The sequence below is a fragment of the Otolemur garnettii genome, unplaced genomic scaffold (genome assembly GCF_000181295.1).
Source record: "Otolemur garnettii isolate 467f Iridium unplaced genomic scaffold, OtoGar3 scaffold00046, whole genome shotgun sequence".
Lineage (NCBI taxonomy): Eukaryota > Metazoa > Chordata > Mammalia > Primates > Galagidae > Otolemur > Otolemur garnettii.
In genome coordinates this window covers 3,247,333-3,262,908 of record NW_003852441.1, presented here as the reverse complement: position 1 = coordinate 3,262,908, position 15,576 = coordinate 3,247,333, and positions in this window count along the sequence as shown.

Genomic DNA, 15,576 nt, shown 5'->3' with positions numbered 1-15,576 from the left:
ACGACTTCTACTTATAAGGCATTGACCTTGGGGCAGAGTGTTGAGAACTTCTGATCCAAGAGTCCTTCTCTGCCCGCTGATACTCTCAGTGTCCGTGAGAGGTTTAATAAACAGCCACTGGTTTTCAGCCACTGCATTTTGTGCCAGGCCTGTACGGTGGTTCTCCTCACAGCTTAGGTCAGCATGATTCTTCTTAGGGACAGAGGTAGGCGTCGGCCAGAGAGAAGGGAGGCTCTCAGGCTTCAAGGTTCAGAGAGGAAATCAGACACTGACCAAGCCCCTGCAGCCACTCATGCTCACTGCATGCAAGAAGCTGGTGCAACTGGGGGTTCCTTTGGAAAGGTCTGGGAGACAAAGTAGTGAACATAAGAAGCCATGTGTGCTCGTTTCTGCTTGCCAGCATAATGTCACAAGCCCCTGACTCTGCGATGGCACGATGGCACGCAGCTCTCCAGAAAGATGCTTTGAAGACACGACAGGATAGAGCACACAGCCCCTCACATCTCCTGCCTGCGCCACTCTGTTGCTTAAGATAAATGACCCCAGTCCTCGCCTTTTCCTACATGTATGATAACATCTGACGGGGTCAATGATGATGCTTCTGGAAGCTACCACCAGATATGTTTTTGGTTAGATGTGATTTTGCATGCACAGAATCATCAGAACAACTTCCACTGAGAAGGGGGCTGCCCAGCAAGCCAGGCCAGGAGGACTTGAGGAGGCTGTGGGGTTGGGCCTCCTGCCCACCTCTGCTGAGCCGGCAGGAAGTGCCCGACCAAGCAGCAGCTTATGGGCTTAGCAGCTCACTGCAAATCATTCCCCAGCTCTGCCAAGCCGTCACTGGGGAAGATGGCAAAGCCTTGGGCATGGAATATGCCTGACCAGACTAGGATCTAAGGGACAACAGTAGGGGCTGGCAGAAGAGGCTTTTTTTTTTTTTTTTTTTTTGAGACAGAGCCTCAAGCTGTCGCCCTGGGTAGAGTGCTGTGGCATCACAGCTCACAGCAACCTCGAACTCCTGGGCTCAAGAGAGTCTCCTGCCTCCGCCTCCCAAGTAGCTGGGACTGCAGGCGCCCGCCACATCACCTGGCTATCTTTTGGTTGCAGCCGTCATTGTTGTTTGGTAGCCGGGCTGGATTCGAACCTGCCAGCTCAGGTGTATGTGGCTGGCACCTTAGCCACTTGAGCCAGAGGCGCTGAGCAACAGAAGAGGCTTTTCTCAGGAGCCTAGGGTGACAACATTCCTGCCAAAGTGGACCATTGTTAACCTGGGGCCCTCAAATGAATACTGTGAGCCAGAAGAAACCAAAACCCCCAAGTGCCTTTGGAGGTCCCAAACATGATGCTGGTCCCTGAAGCCATCAGCTCCTCCCCTTGCCCCACCACCACATACCCCGGGTGTGCCCAGCCCCTCCCTGAACTCTCTGTGGGTCCAGAACAGGCAGAAAGGGGGATGGGAGGTGAGAGGCACGACTTCTACTTATAAGGCATTGACCTTGGGGCGGCAGGAATGGTGGACATCCCCACCCTCCTACCCTTGGGAGCGGGACGGAGCTCCCACAGGCAGAGGCTTGGGGAAAGGGCAGAAGGGAAGGTCTGGGTGGTGGGGATAATTGAGCTGCACTTTTTATGAATCAGTAAATGCCCTCTTGCCTATACCAAAGGGCTTTAAACTTGACACTAAGAAGAACCCACCTGCTGGCTCCTGAGGTCCACCTGCTTTTATGTTCAGAAACTCAGCGTGGTTGGGATCTTCACCCTTTGTTTATGAGCCGTTTGGCAGGAATCCTCAGGCAAGAACAGAAAATTCTGAACTGCTCTGAAATCAGTTGGGGAGAAGCTTCCCTGTTGGTGAATGGGGCAGTCAGAGCCAGCCCCAGGGGGCTGTTTTGAACTCAGAGCACCCTGCCCTTTTGACCTGTGTGTCCCTTTGGGACTGGAGAAGGCTGGCTTTCTCCAGACATGTTGCCCTGGGCCGCACAGGTTGGGGTGATTTCAGAGCTGTTTGGGTTCTCCATAGCCCTTCCAAGAGCCGCAGGTGCTGAAACCTCCCGGTGGGAGACCTTGATGGATTTTACCCTAGTTCACTGCCCGCTTTGCCACCCAGCCAGAATGCCCCAGGGCCGAAAAGGGCGGAGCCGTGGTCCCTTTTTAGGAAGCTGGCAAGAGGCCTGGAGGTGAGGCGGGTCACCTCCACTGCTGCGTCCCACCCACTGCGTCCCACCCACTGTCAAAGGGGTGGTGTTACGGCCAATGTGGCATCAACCCGTGTTGATGAACTCTGTCCCTATCACCTCCTTTCAGATGCCTACACTGGGGCCCTCACCTCACACTCCAAGTCGCCACCTGTTGGGAGGGCCCCAGGGCTGACCCTGGGAGGTCTCAGGTCTAAACGCGAGCTGTGACGTCAGGGGGCGGGGACTGGGGCGGGACGTGTGCTCCGGTTGGGGCGGGCGGGCTCTTGGCTCCCTGCACGCTGGAGCTGTCCTTTGCCAACGTCCCGGATGTCTCCAGCCCCAGCTGCCCGCCTCCCCTGAGCGCCCCTCCGCGGTGCTGCGGCTTCCAGGTGCATTTGTTTCCCTCCTTTTTCTACTCCAGACCCGAGCTGAGAGCAGACGCCGAGGGCCCTGGGCGGGCTGCAGGTCTGGGCGGGCCTCCCTCCCCACTTCCCCAGCGGCTACGACCCCGGGGCCGGCCTGGCAGCCCTGGTGAGCTGGGGTCACTAGCAGGTACATGCGCATCTGTGCAACCGTCTGTACACATCCACAGGTCGCGTGTTCCTCTGCAGATCAACCTGATGCTGCTTCTCCATCTTTTAACACGTTTTCATTGAACGAGGGGGGGCACACTGTACTGAAAGCCCCACCGAGGGCTGTCACATGGGCTGGTCCGGGTGCCGGGCAGTTGCAGCGGAGCCGGGACCCCCTGCCGATGTGCGGTGCAGCCCGGAGCCGAGGGCTGCTCTGATGGGGTGGAGCCCTGAGGGAGGCAGCGGAGGGAAGGTCTGCGCGGTCTGTCGCCCCCGCTCGCTTCTGCTGAGGGGCTGGGCAGCGAGGCGGAGACGAGGTCAGCTCGGTGGCGGCGGCTGTGCAAGCAGCCGGGCTCCTGCAGACCGCGACCCCTGCTCCAGAGGCCTCACTCCCCACCGCAGTCCCCCCTTCATCCCTGTGCTCAATCAGAGCAGGTGGACAGGACTTCTTTCCACACCCATGAGCTCCGGGAAGGGGTTCTCCCCCGTGATGTAACCGGGAAAGGAAGCCCCTGGGGCAGCAAGTGGGGCTGGGGATCCCATTTCTAGCAAACCATTACCTGGAATCACAGCTCGTGTCCATTTTATAGTTCCGCAGAACGAGACAGTCACTCCTGTGCAGGCAACTAGCGTCTCTGAAACTTTCACGCACCCAGAGTGCGCCGTGGCTGACCCTACATCTGGTCACATACAGATACTGTACTACAGCACTTTTACAAATAAGTTGTCTATTTAAAAATTGTATACAGCTGACTGTGTGTGCAGGTGCACTCCCATATAGAGAAAAGAATTTGCATTCAGGAGAGAGGACCTGGCAGCTCAATTTAAAACACCCAGCCACGTCTAACGGATGAAGAGACGCTGGGCTGGAGGAACTGGTTTTGTCTGGAAAGCAGTGTAATTCGTTAGCCTCGTGCGCATCCAGAATAGCCGGGACTTCATGGAAGTGGCCCCTGGGTATCCGTGTTCTGTGGGAATAACAGATGACGCCATGCCTTGTGGGGGCTATGTGCCCCCCAAAAGCGGGTGTTAAGAACTTAATCCCGATGCATCGGTGTTGGGAGGTGGGACCTAATGAGGATGACAGCGTCACCCTTGTGAATGGATTGATACTGACTTATTATAAATGAGCTCTCTGACCTTCCACCCTCCGCCACGGGAGGACGAAGCACGGAGGCCCTCGCCAGATGTGGCCTCTTGACCCCGGACTTCGCAGCCTCCAGAAGCGTAAGAAATAAATCTCTGTTCTTTGTAGACTGCCCAGTCTGTGCTATTCTGTCATGGCAGCAGAAAACAGACTAGGCTGCTGGTCAGTGGTGAGCACGGTCGCTGCTCCCTAGGGCCTCGGGGAGGAACGCACCTGAACAAGGCGTGTGAAGAGCCAGAGCCCGGTCAGCCTTGTCCCTGCTTTCCTGTCCAAGGGTGGAGTGAAGGTGAGAGCTTGAGATTCGGAGCCCCCGCGGTAGAGCTGCCTCCTTCACCCTGGGTGGACAGAGCCACCGCTGAGCACCTGGAAAGGTTGGGCTGGCAGGATGACCCTACTGGAGGTCGGGGGACCGGACCTGACTTGTAGGTCAAACACTCACTTTTCCATCAAGTATATTATATATCAAATCCTTTTTCCCCATTGGTGACTCCTAAGTGATAATATCACCCTGTGCTCCTGTTGGGATGGAAATCATTTCTGCTGATCTGAGAAAACAGTGTTTCTTTCTCTCTCTCTCTCTCTCTCTCCCCCCCCCCACCTTTCCCCTCCTCCGCCAGCAGCCATGCACATAACACTCTTTAGTGTTTGTTTTTCCTTTAATAGCCAAAAATTTTTGACTTTAGCAATTTGTCTACTACTTGGGAGTTTTGACTTTTAACTATCTTGGGTTTTGTTTTGTTTTTCTGAGACAGGGTCTCACTGTTTTGCTCAGGCTGGAGGGCACTGGTGCAATCACAGCTCACGGCTGCCTTGAACCCCAGGGCTCAAGGGATCCTCCTGCCTCCACCTTCCAGGTAGCTGGTATTACATTGTGCACCACCACACCCAGCTCAGTTCTACCCTTTTTAACATCATTCATCATTAAAATTATACATGGTTTTAATTAAATAAAGCTATCATGCATTCTTTATTATTTCTAATCGTCAAAATTGAAATACAACAAATGGAAAAAGTTTTAACCTGTATTACATACATAAGAACAATGCCATTTCCCATCCTCCAGAAGATCAATGCTTTGAAAGGCCACTCTCTTGCTTTTATCTTCAGTTCTAATGTACAAAATAGTCTTTATTCCCGGAGCATATTTACATAAAGCACGGCATCAATTTTCCGATAAGGAAATCAAAACTAGTCTATCACATCTTTAAAAATCCAACAGTATTATGAAGTACCTAATTATTTTTAACATGTTTATTGTAGTGAAATACACATGATATGAAATTTATCATTCTAACCATTTTAAAGTGTACAATTCAATGACATTAAGTACCTGTGCAATGTTGTGCGACCATCACCACTACCCAGGTCCAGAATTTTTCACCATCCCAAAAGGAAATGCTGTACTCATTAGGCAATCACCCCACATTCCCCCCTCCTCCCAGGCTCTGTCAAACACTAATCTTTCTTCTGTCTCTATGGATTTTCCTAATTTTTGCATTTCACATAAATGAAATTAAACAGTAAGCAGTGGCCTACTGTATCTGGTTTCTTCACTTAGCATGTGGTCAGGGTCATTCCTGTTATCGTAGGTATCAATGCTATATCTCCTTATATGGTTGAGTAATAGTCCATGATATTGTATTCATTAAATTGTAAGTATTCTTTATATATTCTGCATACTAGACCCTTATACACTATAAGATTTTGATATGCTTTGAATGTGTGTCCCTTCCAAAACTCGTGTTGAAATGTAATGGCCATTGTGGTAGTATTGGAAGGTGGAACCATTAAGACGTGTTTAGGTCATGGGAGTTTTGCCTCGTGAATGAGCTAACGCCATTATCCCAGGAGGGGGTCAGCCTCGCTCCTTCCCTCTCTTTGCCCTCTGCGATGTGATGCCTTCCGCCACACGATGCAGCAATAAGGCCCACACCAGAAACCAGCTCCTCCATCTTGGACTTCCCATTGTCCAGAACTGTGAGCCAATAGATTTCTGCTCATTATAAACTACCCAGACTGTGGTATTCTGCTATAGCAGCACAAACATACTAAGACAGATTTGGAAATATTTTCCCCATTCTGTGGTTTATCTTTTCATTCAAGTAGACAGTGGCATTTGATGCAGGAAACTTAATTTAGATGGAGTTCAATTTGTCTATTTTGCTTTTGTTGCTTGTATTTTTGTTGTCATGTTTAAGGATTCATTGGCAAGTCCAAGGTCGTGAAGATTTACCCCAATGTTTTCTCCAAAGAGTTTTTATAATTTTAGCTCTTATATTTATGTATTTTATCTATTTGAGGGTTTTTTTTATATGTAGCATGAAGAAAGGCTTCTGCTTTCTTTGGTGTGTGGATATCCAGTTTTCTTTGCACAATTTGTTGAAAAAAGAATCCTTCCATATTGACTGGTATAATCACTTCCTTTGGAAATCAGTTGACCACTGGTATGTATTTATTTAGAGACACTAAATTCTACTCCATTGATCTATACATGTCTCTTCATGCCAGTGAACCATTTTGATTATTTTTACTTTTATTTTTATTGATATATAATTGTTGTGTATTTTTGAAGTATATGATATTTTGATACATTCATATCATGTGTAATGATCAATTCAGGGTAATTGGAATATCCACTATCTCAAACATTTACCTTTCTTTATGCTGGGAACACTTGAATTCTTCTTCTCTAGCTCTTTTGAAATATATTTATAATAGATCATTAACTATAGTCACCCTCCTAAAATATCAACTTAGATCTTATTCCTTCTATCCAATTATATTTTTGTACCCATTAATCAACCTCTCTTCATCCCCCTCCACCCTTTCCAGACTCTGGTCACCAATCTAGTCTCCTCCTTCTGGAGATCCACATTTTTTAGCTCCCATATGACTGAGAACATGTGACATTTGTTTTTCTGTGCCTGGCTTATTTCACTTAATATAATTTCCTCCATTCCATCCAAGTTGCTCCAAATGACACAATTTCCCTCCTTTTTATGAATGAATAGTATTCTACTGTATCTATGTGTACACACACAAACATATACATATATACCTATACCACATTTTCTTTATCCATTCATTGGTTGATGAACACATCAGTTAATTCTACATGTTGACTATTATGAATAGGGCAACCATAAATAGTCAGACAATTGCTCCAGTATATTGATTGCCTTTCTTCAGAGTATATCCCCAGTACTGGGATTTCTGGATCACATGGTAGTTCTCTTTTTAGTTTTTTGAGGAATGCTCATACTGTTTCCCTTGTGGCTGTACTAATTTACATTTCCACCAACAGTGTATGAGGGCTCCCCTTTCTCCACATACTTGCCAGCATTCGTTATTTTTTGTCTTTTTAATAAAAGCCATTTTAAGTGCGGTGAAATGATATCTCATTGTGATTTTAATTTGCATTTCCCTGATGAAAAGTTTTGATTGTTTTAGTTATTGTAGCTTTGTAGTAATGTCTGAAATCATGAGGTATAAGTCTTTGAATTTCGTTCTTTTTCAGTACTGTTTTGTCTATTTGAAACCCCTTGCAATTCCATATGAATTTTAGAATCAGTTTTTCTATTTCTGCAAAAACAGGCCATTGAATTATTGATAGGAACTTCATTACATGTGTAGGTTATTTGGGGTAGTGTTGCCATTTGAACAATATTAAGTCTTAAAATTTGTAAATATGGAAAGTCTTTTCATTTATTTAGGCCTTCTTTAATTCCTTTCAACAAAGTTTTGTAGTTTTCAGTGTACAAATCCTGTACCTCCTTGGTTAAACTTATTCCCAAGTATTTTATTCTTACTAAATATATTGTAAATGAAATTGTTTTCTCAATTTCTGTTATGGATTATTCATTGTTCGTGTATAGAAATATACCACGTATTGCTTATCAGTCTTGTATGTTAAAGCTTGGCTAAATTCACATATTAGCACTAATTGAGTATGTGTTTATATTCTTTAAGATATTCAATATACAGGATCATGTCATCTGTAAAGAAGATAGTTTTGCTTCTTTTCTAATCTTGATGCCTTTTATTTCTTTTTCTTTTATAATATCTGGCTTGAACTTTCAGAAGGCTATTGAATAGAAGTGGTGAGTCCATGATCTGACAAGGAAGGCTTGCTATCTTTCACCATTGAGTGTGTGATGTCAGCTATAAATAGGGTTTTCATAAATGCCTTTTATCAGGCTGGACCAGTTCCCTTCAATTCCAAGTTTTTTTGTGTTTTTTATGATGATAGGGTGTTGAATTTTATCAAATTATTTTTCTGTGTGAACTGCAATAATCATGTGAGATTCTTCCCTTCATCTATTAATGTAGTCTACTACATTAATTGAATTTTTTTTGCAGTTTTTGGCCGGGGCTGGGTTTGAACCCACTATCTCAGGCTGGCACCTTACTCCTTTGAACTACAGGCACCGCCCCATTAATTGATTTTTTATGTTGAACCAAACTTGTATCCATGGGATAAATCAAACTTGGTCATATCATAGTGCATAATCTTTTGAGTATACTTCTGTATTCAATTTGTTAGTATTTTGATAAAGATTTTTTGTAACTGTATACATAACAAATACTGGTTGTAGTTTTCTTATGACATCTTTGACACAGGTATCAGGGTAATGTTGGTCTCATAGAATGAGTTAGGATTGGTTCTCTTTGGTGGACTACAATTAGAGAAAGAAGGAATTAATTCTTCCAATATTTGATAGAATTCACCAGTAAAGCCATTTTAGCCTTTGTTGTTGCTGTTGTTGATAGGTTTCTCATTCATTCTTTTTGTTTATTAAAAAGATAAACTTTAATGCAAACAATGTAACTTAGTTGTATGTGCCCCCATATTAATCTGAAAAAAAAAAAAGACATTCTTAGATTTTTTATTTCTCCTTCAGTCTGTTTTGGAAGTTTTTGTGCTTCTGGCCTACCTGAGTAGTTACAGGTTACTCACCCCTGTAACCTAGCACTTTGGGAGGCCAAGGTGAGTGGATTGCTTGAGCTCAAGAGTTGGAGACCAGCCTGAACAAGAGCCAGACCCTTTCTCTCTACTAAAAATAGAAAAACTATTCAGGTGTTGTGAGGGTGCCTGTAGTCCCAGCTAATTGGCAGGCTGAGGCAGAAGGATCACTTGAGCCCAGGAATTTGAGGTTGCTGTGAGCTATGAGACCAGGGCACTCTGCTCGGGGCACAGAGTGAGACTCTGGAAAGGGAAGAGGAGGGAAAGGAAAGGAGAGTTTAATTTTCACATACTTGTAAATTTTCTGGTTTTCCTTTTGTTAATGTTTTTTAGTTTCCTTGTAATATAGTTAGAGGAAATATTTTGTTTTACCTCAGTCTTTTTAAATTTATCAAGACTTGTTTTGTGGCGTTTGGGCTAACCTGAAGATTGTTCCACGTGCCCTAGAGAGGAATACTGGAGAGTATTCTGGCTGTTGTCGGGTGGAGGATGAGAGCTTTGAATGGTCTGAACTCTGGGGTTCAGTAATTCAAGAGATGGCCAGGAGAGGGCGCAAGTCCCTCCTTAAACAGTGGGCGCAAACCCCCTGCACTGAATTTCCGCGGCCACAAGGGGGCACCCGAACCCGCCTTCGCGGACACGGACGCGCCTCAACGCGTGCGTGTTCCCTCTGCAGCGCGGGCACCGCGTCCCGCGTGGGCACCTGTTTCTCCCTCCGGACAGACGCAGGAGGGGCCGCCGCGGCCTCTGGACAAGCTGTGGCCGCGTCCTTACTAGATTAAGAACCCTATTCGGGGACTGACAGCGGAGGAGGGAGCTTTGTCCCTGGCTTCTCCAGGACATTTCTCCTAAATAGGAGCGTGGAAACTTTCCTTGTTTGGACTGAACCCGGGGTTGGTCTCCACTTTCTCACGTGGTGCTTGAGAAAAAGGAGGCGGCTGGTGTCTTTAATGTCAAAACCAGAATTCAGTATAGTTTTACTTTCCTGGCTGTATGTAAGCAAACTAATCTGTAATATTTTTGAAATGTGCTTAATAGCTTGTCTCCTTTTGAGAGAATTGCTGTTTGACAGTTACTCATGACCCAGTGATCTTAAATAATTTTTATTTCAGATTCATATGAGGGTACGGACGATTAGGTTACAATGTTTGCATTTGTTAGGTAAGGTTCCAGTTGTGATTGTGTATAATTTTTAATTAATTCCAACTGGCTGAATCACCTTCAGGACCTCACTATGACTAATAAGTTTAAAAATATGTCAAGAAAACTTCTAGATCTGGATAACGTGGTATTAAGCAAAATTTGTGAATCATTTTTAGAAGGTCCAAAAACCATGGTGATTCTTTAATACCTATTACAGATACTTCCTGGAGCTTAAAACCATTTAAATGAAATATCTACAGAATTGAAGACACAAGCTGGTAGATGTGTTCCGTAAATCAGATGTGTGCGATGAACTAAATTTTCTCTTCAGAATATTCAGTAAGTGAAATCTCCAATCTAATGATGAAATTAGGATATTTATAATCTTCTTTTAAAAATGTGTTATGTGCCTGTGTCCCAAAATAGTTGAAACTTTCATCCTGGGATCATGCATTATTAACTTCTTTAACTTTAATTTATTTTTTTGTTCATTTTCAAATCTGGAAAATATATTCAAATGTCTTATAAAAGTTGTAGACTTCAAACAGACTTGCAGAGTTACTTTTGTTTGTTGTAAGCAGGGGCATAGGCCTTCTAATAAAGAATGCAGATTTATTTTTTGTCAAAATGTTTTGCTGGAAAGCTAGCTTAACTTTTCCACTTGTTTAAAAATATCACCCAGCATTGACAGTTACATAAAAATTTCTAATCTATTTGCACAAAAATGCTTTTGTTTCAGCCTAGTGTGCATCCTCATTTGATATTACATGTGTATGAGAACGCGATCGATGTTGTTAATTTGGATGGCAAGGGATCTGACTGCAGTGGTGCCACCTCCCCATGCCACACAGGGAAATCCCCACTCTATACGTCCTTCCCACTATCAAGTAATCCCTGTGCCCCCACAGACACTAAAGCATCACAGTAGAATCCCAGAGTCACAGAGGGACACTCAGACTCTGTCCAAGTATCATTCTGCCCAGCCTCTGAAGAACACAGGTGTAGACAGACTTGAATTAGTACAGGCACAGGAGGAAATTCAGAACTAACACTGGAACCCTTTTCTGAGGACTTGGAGAGTGAATTGAAGCAGAGACTCCAGGGTGCCTGCAGCTTATTTGGAAGAGGGAGCTGTGAAAGTCAATGCCCTTTCCCACAAAGATTGGCCTGGGGCAGAGGGCAGACAATTTCAGAGTACCTAGTTGAGGAATTAGTTTATGTGAAAAATAGAAATCAAACCGCCCTGTGTTTCCACAGCTGGGATGTCAGGGAAGGCTAGGAAAAAGTAAATTCCCCAAAGGAGGTCATGTTCCAATTCTGTTTTATTCCAAGCAAAAAACTTAAAATACTCATTGGATTAAAGTATGGTCAGTCATGTGATTTTAGAAGTCTTTATTTATGGAAAGATGACCCTTGGTCTTAGTAAGTGGTAGCACAAGAAGATGTGAGGAAATCTACTTTGAGCAGTAGTTCTTTGAAGTTGATTGTGAAGAAGACAGATGTGGGCCACAGACCGGAGAAAAAATAGGTTCCTTGGAGGTTTTTGTTCCAAGAATGAAGAGACTGAGTTTAAGTGATGAGGGGAGAGAGAGAAATGATGGAGATGTTGATGGTAAAAGAGAGTCAATTTATAACAATAATGTGAAGTCCTGGGAAGAGAGGAGAGGAGGGAAAGTAAGTAGAAATACTGGGCTGGGGACTAGACGAGCCTCTGTTTGGACAGGTGCAGACTCACCGTTGGGTACGAAGCCAGGGATATTTGTAGATTTCTCAGCAACGAGCTGAAGTACTTCTTCAAATTATCTAATTCATCTGTGTCATAGGAGTAATGAGCCCATTTGTGTAAAGTGGGGGGAAAGGTGAGAATTTGTGAGATTCAAAAGTCTGAAATATTTATGAATCATGGTGGAATGGTTTAAATATCAAGTCATGGTAAGGATGCCAGATATTTAGAAACAGCCACTGGGAATTTAGTGACTGTAATTAGACTGGGTCAGTACCCTAATCTCGCTCTGACAGATGCAGCCTTGGACAGGGGGGATACTTGGAGTCAGCTGGCACTGGGTCTTGAACAGTTGCAGATGCAGACAGAGGTGGGAAGGGTGTGGGGATTGTTTGGCTCTTGTGTACGTGGGTTGGAATGAGTGTCGGTGAAACTGTCCCTGGGAAGTGGGGAGAGGTGGGACTGATGGACAGCACGTGGCGCCAAAGCCCTGGAGGGCCCCGGGCATGAGGAAACTGGTGCTGTACTTAGGAGACTGTTCTCCAAATCCATCCACGTAGTTACAAAAGATACAAAATCTCCCCCTTCTTAAGTCTGAATAGTATTTCGGACACCAGGACTTTTTCATCATCCCCCACTGAAAACCTGTGCCCTTCTCCCCAGCCGTAGCAGTCGCCCTTCTACTTTCTGTCTCTTCTTATCTTGACATTCATATTGTAATTGAGCAACTATTTAGTATTTTTGAGTTCTTTGAAACATCTGTAAGTTTCCATCAATGGACAGAGCCAAGTACATTTGGACTCAAACATGAAGAATCATTTCATAATAGTGACCCAGCGAGTGTCGTACAAAACACTTTGGCTGTTCCCAAAATCCAGAGCTAGTGCTTGAACTTAGGAGCCATGAGGATATTACGTGGTGAGTGGTGACTGTGACAAGAAAGACAATACCTAACTTACACACTCACGGAGTAGCGCCTGTGTCCATCTTCTGTTGGGGTGGTTCCCATTGATTTAAATTTGTAACAAAACTGTCAGAGCCTCCTTACTTCTAAAGTGTTGCTGACCACACTGGAAAGGCAGAAAGATCCCCGCCCGAACTTGACTTGGGTGTCTAGACTGACGCTGCAGCCCCACACCAGGGAGGGTGACTGCTTCCTACGTCCTCAGGTCTCTGGGGAGAACAGTGTGGCCTCCACACAGGGAAAGGAGCTGGGGTATGGCCAAGCGGGAGCTCCCTTTTGGCAGGGACACAGGTGGTTTCTCCTCATCTTGTTCAGATAAGGATCACAAAGGGAAGAGGGACAGGGAGGCTTAAAAGCGGTGAGCAGTCAGGACAATGAATGTGGTCAGACTCCATCATGGGCGTTTACGACAGCCCGGCATGCTGACCACCGCTGTAGGCCTCTTGTAAAAGTCAGCATGATTAGCAAGGCAAAAAGATATTCATGTATTTCAAACAGATTTATTTTTCCCTATATATGCTTTTCCTTCTGTGACAGTTCTGTGGTCCCTGAGGAGTATTTCAGCGTGTGCCCACATCTGGGTGTGTGTGTGTGATGGAAACACACTGCCTTCTCTGATCTCACCTGGGATCTCTGAACTATGTGGACCTGTTCTCGTGGTCATCCTTTTCTTCTTTGTCTGGTAGGAAATTAATGTCAGTAAAAAGGGCTTTCATTTTACCTTTAGAAAGAAGCATGATGAATCTCTGGCCCAAGCTGTACATAAGCTTAGTTTAATTTCATGTGCATTAGTGAACATCTTTCAATGATCTGGTATGTGCAAACATTTTTGTTTAAGCAGTGAGAAGGGTGAGGATCCAACATGTCCCCGGTGTCTTCCCAGAGACTTTCCTAACGTACTTTAATTCTTCATCTTCACCCTGACCTCACGGTCCAATGTCAGTTACACGGATAACAAGCTGAGGTTCCCTGGAGGCACCACCGTTGATAGGAAGAGGCCAAGACAAAAGTAACGTAGACCAAAAAAGAAACAAACAGACAAAAAAAGCACCACTATTGTGCAGTGTTTGGAGAACACATGACTGAGAGGAATGGACAGTTGTGTGTAACTCCGCGATGTTGAGGCCCAGCTGCGGCAGCTGCTGACAGCCTTGAATTTGATGCTGAGACTACAGACTCATTGTGAAGGCAGGATGCTGTCCCAGTGAACTAGAGCCTTCCTTACCACACATAAGAAAGGCAGCAGATGGTGGATTCTGTCAGAACAAATGAAATCTCCCAAATATCTAGGGCATTCTTTCACAGGCAGCTGGAACTTTGTGAATTCCAAAAGGGGCTAAAGAGTCTTGTCTCAGATTATGAACTATTGTTTTTATGGCAATAAACACAGTTTTAATGGAGATGAATTCCATTTCCCATCACTGTGTCAGCCAGGTAGGAACAGGCTTCGGGCCCCAATTAGTCCAGTCCAGCCAGCATCTGTCCAGTGCCTGCTCAACTCACCCTCCTCATCAGCGCCGCCCCCCTTATTCACAGGGAGTCAGTCTCCCTCTTTTGTACCTCCGTTGTGGGTGAGCGCCAGCTTTGTAAGGTTTGTGTCTGCATCTCGCCCCTGTAGAATGCACAAGGCTCTGGAGGCGAGGGGCGTCCCAACCCTTCACTGAGCTGGCCCACGGCCTGTGCTCAATGTGCACCCCCGGAACTCAAATTTCTGGCTTTCTATAAACAACCTTTTTCCTTGTATGCAAGAGGCACCTACTGTCTTGCTCAGTGTGGGGAGAAGATGCAGCCCGCTGAGTGTCCCCAACACAGAGGAAGTTTACCATGTCCTCAGCCAGGTTTGCCCTGGGACTGCCAAGCCCGGCAGTAGCAACGGGCATTTTATTCAAGTTGTTACTGAGAGAAAGATGAGTACACTTCACAGTCAGCTCATGCTGCTGTGATCACTGCAGCGATGTTGAAGGTGGAGGCAGTGGCCCAGGCCCCAGAGGTCACCACGGTGGAGGAGGTTGTCCACAGCATAGGATAGAGGCTCCCCTGGGTGGAGCAGGAAGGGTGATCCTGGGTACACTTGCAGAGCAAAGAAAGGTAAAGTTGTAAATCCTTCAGTATAACAGGCCACAGCACCAGCACCTGCAGTTGAAACCCACCTGCTACTGTCCCCCCCACCAGGTTTCAAAAGAGAAGCATCAGTACAAGAAACTCTACTCACAGAGGATCCTACTGATGGCTCACAGCGGGTTGCCACATGCCAGGGGGTGAACTGCTGTCACCTCACACGTCACTGCCTGTCTGCAAAGGTGAGGAGAGGCAAGGGTGTGTGTCCTGCTGGATTAACAGAGAATGAGCAGGAATGACAAGTCCACGCTCTTCACATGTGACAGGAGCTACTCCTCCGAGAATCTTCTTCAGGCCTTTCTGTCTTAGCTCTGTTTCTCTGAACTGTGCAAGTTAAGTCTATCTACGTTGATGTAAATTTAAGGGGACAGAGGCTCAAGGGCCAAGTGGATCGTGTGTCCGGGGTCACCCAGCTTGAAAGATTCCGTGGCAGTTGGCCCGCAGGCCCAAGCTCCTTCCCTCTCTCCCCCTCCCTGGGGCTGGGTCTTCTCCTTCCAGGAGGTGCTGGCCTGGGGCACAGAGATCCCTACCAGGGATGGGAATTCCTGGAGTTCTGCAGGGGAGCCTGGAAAGTACTTTCTGACCCAAAAAGATGTCACCATAGAAGCTACTTAGGCACAGTGATAATATTTACTCTGATTCACAAGTAATAGCATAATTAAGTATACTATGAGATGCAGATTAATTTTGTCCTGTGGAAAAATAAGTTGGAAATATGAAATAACAAAATTAAAATAAACGTATTTTGGTTTCTAGGCAGATAAGTCCC